This window comes from Nicotiana tomentosiformis, chromosome 4 (genome assembly GCF_000390325.3).
Source record: "Nicotiana tomentosiformis chromosome 4, ASM39032v3, whole genome shotgun sequence".
Lineage (NCBI taxonomy): Eukaryota > Viridiplantae > Streptophyta > Magnoliopsida > Solanales > Solanaceae > Nicotiana > Nicotiana tomentosiformis.
This window is the reverse complement of record NC_090815.1, coordinates 3,179,807-3,188,406: the sequence shown is the minus strand read 5'-3', so window position 1 is coordinate 3,188,406 and position 8,600 is coordinate 3,179,807. Positions and strand designations below refer to the sequence as shown.

The 8,600-nt window shown below is 33.1% G+C and overlaps 1 long non-coding RNA gene across 2 annotated transcripts; it reads right to left on the bottom strand.

Moving 5' to 3' along the window:
* Positions 1–912: 912 nt before the first annotated feature.
* LOC138910582 (uncharacterized) lies at positions 913–2,521 on the bottom strand. 2 transcript variants are annotated; one of them, XR_011415720.1, is made up of 3 exons: positions 2,416–2,521; positions 1,766–1,818; positions 913–1,169 (listed from the first exon to the last, which is right to left on the bottom strand). It is a non-coding gene; the product is annotated as an uncharacterized lncRNA (long non-coding RNA). The 2 variants fall into 2 exon arrangements; XR_011415719.1 differs by having other exon boundaries at positions 913–1,818.
* Between the last annotated feature and the right edge of the window lie 6,079 nt (positions 2,522–8,600).

Sequence of the window (8,600 nt, the reverse complement as noted above, 5' to 3'; positions counted from 1 at the left end):
CATCTGGATGTCTCGCAAGGAGACCTATTACCATATTTTGCACCATCCTTCAGAAATGTTAGCTAATGATAACAATCCATCTGCAATTTTGGGTTACTCTAACCCCAACTAGATCCTGTTATCCCATCCTTCTCTTAAACTATATCTGTTAGCTCCCATAGGGCATAATTGAGATAGGTGTGGTAAATTGTATATATCTATGTTACTGTTGAAAGTAACTTAGAATGCTTATATTTATCTTCCTGAATTGTAAATACTGATAATCTTCACTAACTGGGTATCTCGTATCCTTCTTCGCCTTGCTTCTTTTACGTATTAAAACTTGTATCTACTTTCTGATTCTCTTATCTCTTCTTACCATATGGGTGAATAGATATTCTTGCCTTAGGGCTCTTTATCAAGAAACTTACATGTCTTAATACACACATGATCTGCTGAAGACCTTACATTTAAACATCATAAGCATGATGCAAAATCGAGTTCCTCAGACTCAACTCTTCCACAACCATATTCAATCTCTTACCAACTGTCTTTCTGGATGTAGGCATCGTTATATTTTGAATAAAATAAAATTTAGGAGTTTGAATTCTTACAACTGATCTTTACCACACGATTTAGAGTAAGAAGAAAGAGTGACAATCATAAATTCCATGTAGCCTCCTGCTTATAAGTGTGGTATACAACACACCCATAAACAAGACTCTACTAGACACGGCTTGTAGACTCCCTAGGACATAACTGCTCTGATACCATTTCTGTCACGCCCCAAACTTGAAGAGGCGTGGCCGGCACCCGGTGCCACACTCAGCCCGAGCGTACCACTCTGTAACTATGAACTCTGGAGGGTAACCCTCAACTTAAGCCGATGAGGCCACATTCTGAATCATCTGAAAATAACATCTACAACCAGCAATACCAAACTAAACATTTATATAGGGTTGGTAAAGCCACAATACTGATATAAATATGTATAGAACTCATCTACAAGCCTCTAAAAATAACTGAATTGTATCATGGTCGGGACAGGGCCTCGACCTACCCATCAAACATGTATATATAAAATGGACTCCAAGGTATCGACCTGGTAACTCCGAGGAAGTGGAGGTTACCAACCAAGCTGATGTTTGACTTTGTCTACTGGAAATGTCTATCTAGCTGTCTATTAGTACCTGCAGGCATGAAATGCAGCGTCCCCAGCAAAAGGGATGTCAGTACGAAATAACGTACCGAGTATGTAAGGCAACAAGATAACTGAAATCTGAAACTGAACTGATAATATAATAACTGAAAGTACCTGGGGAGTCAAATGTAATTTGAAGATATGCTTAAATGCTGATAGTGACTCATCTCTCTCAATATAGTAAGTAAAATAGTTGTCCAGCCCTATAAGGCTCAGTATATGTAATTGTTATGCCGTAGTAGGCTCGCTCATAGGCACTCGGCCATACTAGGCTCTGTATCTCGGCCATTCTGGGCTCGCTCATAGGTGCTCGGCCACAGTAGGCTCAGTATATAACTTACCATCTGATCAGAGGTTGCCCAATAGGGGCTTGCCCACCGATTATAGCTCGACGGTGGTGAAAATACTGTAATACTGTATATATATAGACCCTCGGCTCTCTTGACTGGAAGAAGACAATACTCAATTGAGACTAGGATAATGTATATAAATTCGGGAGTATGAACTTCTCTTTATGCCTCGTTATTAAACACATGTAGTTACGAGATCATACCAAAATGAAGGAAAGGTTTAGCCTTAACATACCTTATCACAATATTTCCAATCACCAAGTTGAACTCGCCTCTTCGTACCTTAATCTACAATAACAATAATAATACTATCATTACGTTACGAAAGGTACCACTATCGCACAACGAACGTCAAATTTATTTTGTATTAAAACGGGCAGCATCTCTCCTATAATCCTTACTTCCTTCAAATTCAAGATAACACCAAACACAAAAATATCAACATGTATACATTATTTTTAAACTTTATATACACCACAAAATACTACAAAACAGCCCAACACACCTCAATCTCTTCATACACAAAACGACCATGGTAGTAGTGTCAAATGGCCCGAAAATGTTACGACGAGCGACCAGCCCACCCCCTGAATTTATGTGGTGTTTCTCCACAACCTTACTCCTCTAAAACTCCAAAAACAGTAGTAAAATACACAGCCCAACCGCAACACAAAACAATCCACAAAACAGTTCGCTACAAATGAATAACTCGAACTCACGGCTTTCGATCACCGTCCCGTGAGTTCTAACTATTAGGAAATGAATTTATCAACCTTCATTGATATTTAAACACTTAAATACAGAAAGTACACAGTTTCTTAACTATGAAGTACCTTCCAAAACTCAAACTACAAAGAAAAAAAGAGGCAATATAGAGATACTTACGTCGTAGGGATCGTTTTAATGTTATAATTTCTTGATTCCGTGCCCGGGATGATAATCTTGTTTGAAACTCTTGCAGAGAGCTTAAGAGTAAAGTTAGGGGTCTTATTTGGTTGTGTGTTCAAGAAAATTGAAGAAAGAAACGAGATAAGGATATAAATATCCATTTTGTTTGAAAAGTCAAAAGGTGCTACTTGGCACCCTAGCATCCGTCCTTGTTCCAACGCTTATAACTTTTTATCCGGGTGTCGTATGAACGAACGGTTAAGAGCGTTGGAAACTACATTCCAAGACCTTCAATTTGGTATATAATATATCCCAAAAGACCTCATATAATATACAAAATTTATTTCTCAAAAAGCTCTGTTACAAGGCAAATCCTTAGTCGGTTTTTCTGCAACTTTAATCCGATTTTTTTCAAACTTCATATTTTCTATCCAAACATCATATATAGTCATATTATGACTTTAAAATTATTTAAATAATGATTAATAAGTCACATATTCATTACGTCACATTGGGACGCACATGGTGTAACAATTGTGAAAAACTCCAATTTGTTTTTCTTTTTGAGGAATCGATAAAAACTTTTGACACCGATAAAATATTTTTATACTTTTAATAGATATATTGTACTTTATTTTAGAAGCAATTCGTTCTTTCTCTATTAACAAGTATTGGATTTTGATTGAATTATTGTATGAACTTGAATTTTCCTTCTTCCATTGAGAAATTAATTAAAGAATCCATGGCTAAGAATTTTTATATTTGTGACCTCAAGACTATTAGAGGAACAAATAGTGTGAACATGTACGGAAGAAGATAGTGGTGGTCGTCGGAATCCGGTGGTTATGGCTGAAAATAGGGCGGTGAAGATGGTGAGGAAAGAAGATGCAAGTTTTTTTTCTAAGTTATAAAATAATTGAGTTGGGTCAGATAATGGGGCGGGTATATTATGCCCATGTATCTTGTCTGACCCAATAAGCCACGTGACCCAATTGCGTGTTGCCAACCCATTAAAAAAGGGACCACATAAATTTTCGTTAGTCGCAAGGTAACTTTAGATGAGAAGATAACGTTGTATGTATTTGCGGACCAATAAGTGGACGGAGCATAAAATAAGCCATTTATCAAACGATAGGGGTATTTTTAGCCTTTTTCTGTAAAAATTATAATTTAAAAAAAAAATATTTGGAGTTAAATTAAAAAATGGTATTTGAAATTATGTTTGTACATGCAGTTCACTTGAAAATATGTTACAGTTTTGTGAGTGAGGAAAAAAGTTATTCTGAAAATTTTGATTTTGAAAAACTCATTTTCAAAAACTTTTCAAAAACTTAAAATTTTTGATGGACGTTACATTTTGAATTTTGTTTTTTTAAAAAAAATATGAAATTTTTATGAACAAACGGTGCCTAAATAAGTGATAATGGGAAGATTAGGTCAATGGAATTGAGTGAGAGTTTTCCAACTTGTTGGGCATTTCTTCAATTTAAAATGCAACTTAAGAAATAAAATTTAAAAGAAAAAGTATAATTGAGAAAGCGGTAGTATATCATAGTCAGCACTCAGCAGATTCTATAATTAATTAGATCAAAGAATCAAATGACTTTTATTTATTTATTTATTTAATGGAGTTCATTTAAAGTATCTTATCACATGACAATCACGAGCTGCTTGGCAGACTGAAACCCCACTTTAGATAATGTTTTATATAAGTAAAATATTTGCCCACATCTTAGCGAATCAATAAATATATTACGAGCCCGTTTGGACATAAGATCTTTTTTTACTTTTTTTCGAATATTTTTAATTTTTTTCGAAATCAACGTTTTGCCATAGAATTTCAAATTTTCACTTGAAGATGAATTTTAAAATTTTTCAAAAATTTGGAAAACTAATCACTTATAAAACTTCAAAAACAACTCAACATTATATTCATGTCCTAATACAACTCTAATTTTCAAATATCATTTTCAATTAAATTTTCTTTTTTACTTTTTAAAAAAAAAAATTATAATTCTTATGTCCAAACGCCACTACATATGTTTGCACTTTTATTTTTTCACTTTAACTTTATTAAATTGATATTGATTTATCGTAAATACCTGAACAAATAAAATTTTAAGGTTCCATATGAACAAATATTAATTTTCTTATTTTAGTATAATTCTTTTGAACCTTTACTATATCTGCAATTTGTCTTCATATTTTCTTAATAAATGTATTTATCTTATACATATGTGACATGTCCATAAAATTAGATTCTTAGAAAGCATCCTATGCCTAATATGGTGCTATTTGGATAGTATACCCCTTTACAATTTATAATTTAAGAAAATAATTTTTTTAGATATTTTATGTGTAAAAGACAGATCTCTTACGTGTAAAGGTTTAAGTTAGAATACATATTACATAGCCGTAATAATATTTATGTGTCAGATACATGTCATGTATGTATATTGCTTCGACATACAGATCAAATAATATGTTTTTTTTTTTTTTTTTACCATAAGCCACTCACATAGAGAAAACACACCAGATTATTAGTTAAGTTCAGTGGCTAAGTGTGTTCAACTGATCCATCTTTACTGAATGTAAACCCTTTATTTTTTAGTTTTTCATTCAGTGTGCGGTATTCGTTTTGGGACCTGATTAAATTCGAATTCTCGTAAGAAAATCCCACATTAGGAGGTAAACTGCTTCCTAACAAAGAACACTTAATATCCAATGCTCGAACCCGAGACCTCTGATTAAGAATGAAGAAAATTCAGTCTCTAATTAGCATGAAAGTTCACTGGAAAATTTGGAAGCATTTTGTAATATGATTATCCACGCCTATTTACTCGCTATTAATATTAGTAATATATGTAATATTTCGTTATAAGCAAAAAAAAGAATGGTTTATTTTTTTATGATATGTATATCAGTGCTTGAAATAAATATTCAAAATATACTAGTACTACTAATATTTATTTTATATGTTCAAAATTATGCATTTTTTTTACTGACAAGGAGTCAGAAAAGCTCAATATTAACAAGTTCAGAAACTGAGCTGTTAATGTGGAATATACCAAGGACAATAATTAAATCGTTTGGTTACATTATCAATGAGATATTTTACTCACAACTTATCCATTCCCATAAAATCTCAAATTCTCAAATTCCCAAATCCCAACCAATCAATTTCACCTATCAGTCTTTTTCTCTATTTGTTTTTTGTTTAAGGGTGTGTTTGGTACGAAGCTAGAAAATATTTTCATGAAAAATGAGTGATTTTTTCACTTATTTTTCCTTGTTTGGAAAAATATTTTCTAGTGTTTGGTTAGATAGTAGAAAATATTTTTTTTATGTTATTCTCCTCATCCCCCCTCCCCCCCTTCCCCCAAGTCTCTAAAAATTCACACAAACCCAAAGGAACTAATGTGTTGCTTTACTTTTTTATGCAAAAATAACGTTGAAATTTGTGTTCCATAACTAAAATAAAAATACTCTTTTTTTTGTTGAAAAAGAAAGTACTCTTTCTGCAACATGAAAATAAAGTACTCATTTTATTGAAATAAAAGAAAATAGTTTTTCCTTATCATGAAAAAAAATATTCTTTTTGTTAAAATAAAAAAAAATACTTTTTCTACATAAAAAAAAAAAATTCTTTTGGTTAAAATAAAAAAAATATTTTTTTATATCATGAAAAAAAAAATCTATCTATAACTTTGGTGCACTGTCGGGTGGCAGGATTCCACAAGTAAATATGCTTGTTTATATTAATTAGTATAAGACCATGACAAGAACCCAATAACATGCAACTGTCTATATAACGTTTATAAAACTCCCCTCCCTCCTTTTCATCAAAGGAGTACAATTCAAAGTGAGTTGATGCTGGTTTATTATGAAGCGGAAGGAGGGCATAGAGCTCCATCTCTACATCTTTGAACTTCGTGTATACGTAGCGATAATTGCTTAACTATTTGTCACAATCCGAAATTCTCATATTCGGGACCGTGATAACGCATAACATTTCACTTCCTAGGCAAGCCAACGTTAAAGGATCTTTAAGCCAATTTTAATCAATTTCAATAAACAAAATCAATTAAACCGAAATAAGACTAAAACTGAGTGCGGAATAACATAAAAGCCAATAATATCTGATACAACCCGGATCTGGAGTCACAATTCACGAGCTTCTAGAATCTCTATAAACATGGTTTGAAATAAATACAACTGTCTGTTGATACCCAATCTTGCCCTCATATTTTCCCAAATAGTATATATACTTTCCAAATATCATTTTTGCACCATTATTTAGTTTACAAGCATTTTTTTATAATTTTTGATAATTTTAGAGCTTCAAAATTGATTTTTCTTACATTTAAATTACTTGAACATCTATTAATTACTCCTTCAAATTATTTTGTGATGACTTAATTACCTAAAATTATTAGTTGCACACATAATACATGTTTCAAATATTTTTTTACTTCGTTTTATATAATTACATTAGTATTTTTAAGTTATTTGCACAATCTTGCAATAATAGCCTATATTTTACAATTTTATTGTATTCATCATTTTATTCAAGGTCGAAGTAGTATCTTACATTTTTATAATCTTTTACTATTGTTTTAAAATAAGCCCCTGGCCCAACAACCTCATCAGCCCAAACGACCCAATTCCCCAACCCCATCCAAAAATCAACCCCAGCTTGTTTTAATCCCAGCCGTTGATCAAAATTGATCAACGATTGGCAACATTTCCCCCACTTTCCTTATATCCCCTCACCCAAATCCTAATCCTCATTCTCTCTTCAGCAACCGCCCTCAAACACTCCTCCCCCCCCAGAAAAACCCTACCTCCCTCTCGTTCTTCTCCGAATCCCTCTCAATCATGGATTTCTTCCATGATTTTCTTGCCTTTTATGTATTATTTCAATATTACCGCAAGACCATGGTATCGCTTAGTACTTGCCTAAACATGGCAAGTACTATCTCTCAGAATCTGGTCGTTCAACTTTAATCGCTTGAATCTGGACGATATATCGTCCATATGCATCATGGCCAGGCTATATGGGTCTGATTAGCCAAGATTTCCGGCCAATTTCCGATTTCTGTCAATTAGGGTTTACCTAATTTTTTTCTAATTCAATTTTTATTGATTCTGCATGTTATTATTTCCTTATTTGGGTTGATTTTACTATGTTTTCTTGATTCGTTTGCTTGATTTCTACTGCTATATAAACCCTCCTCATTCCCCATTAATGGAGAGAATTTTTTACCACTGATTTTACTAAAACTCAAAGTTATTACTCTATTATCCTCTTATTCTCTACTTTGGCCCTTGGTCGGCTGAAAGCCAAGGCCACCGGAATTCGATTTTTTTAAACTTTACTTGGTGCGAGCACTGCCCGGGGTTCGTTTGAAACCCTTGGGAACTCTGACGCACTAAGATATTGGGTTTTATTGCTCTTTGTTGGAGTTCAGAATACTGTGGAATTTGTTCTTCCTTGTTCATCTATTTGTCAACTGATAACTGGTATGTTTCTTAGCTTTTGCGATTTAGTTTTTTTGCGTTCATGATTCGCATATTCATATCTCTGAAATTTCGTGACCTTAATGTTTCCTAGACCATCTCTGAGTGCAAATTTATGGCATTAAACTTGTTTCATGATCTGAACTCCTTTAGTATTGATTTCACCTAAACAATTCCCAGTCATGAAGTATGCATCTATACATGCTTAACCTGAATAATTTGGACTCCCTTAAATTCGCTTAGACTAGTAGATTGGTATCTGAATGTTTATCTTTACTGCCTAACATGAGTCTGTTTCCCTGCTTTGTCCTGAATCATTGTAATGACTAGCTCATGCTTGTAATGTACTCAAGGCATTCGTGTTAGCTATGATCCTCTCCATGTTAGTTTTATCACTTCATTATGTTTTGGTCTGCGAAATCCTGTACCCTCTAGTGATTATTTGACACTTTTTAGAATAGCTGTCCTAAGTGGAATTATTCACTATGAGGTTTTGACATTGGTCTGTTTCATGATTTTCTAGTATTGTGATGCTTAACTTGAATAATTTAGACCCTTAGGTTTTAAACCTTTGAGTTGGTGCTTTACTTTGAACTCGTCTTGGCATTGTGCACCTTTAATCTTAAAAAGAAATCTGATTCCATTAACGCTCAATATGTTTG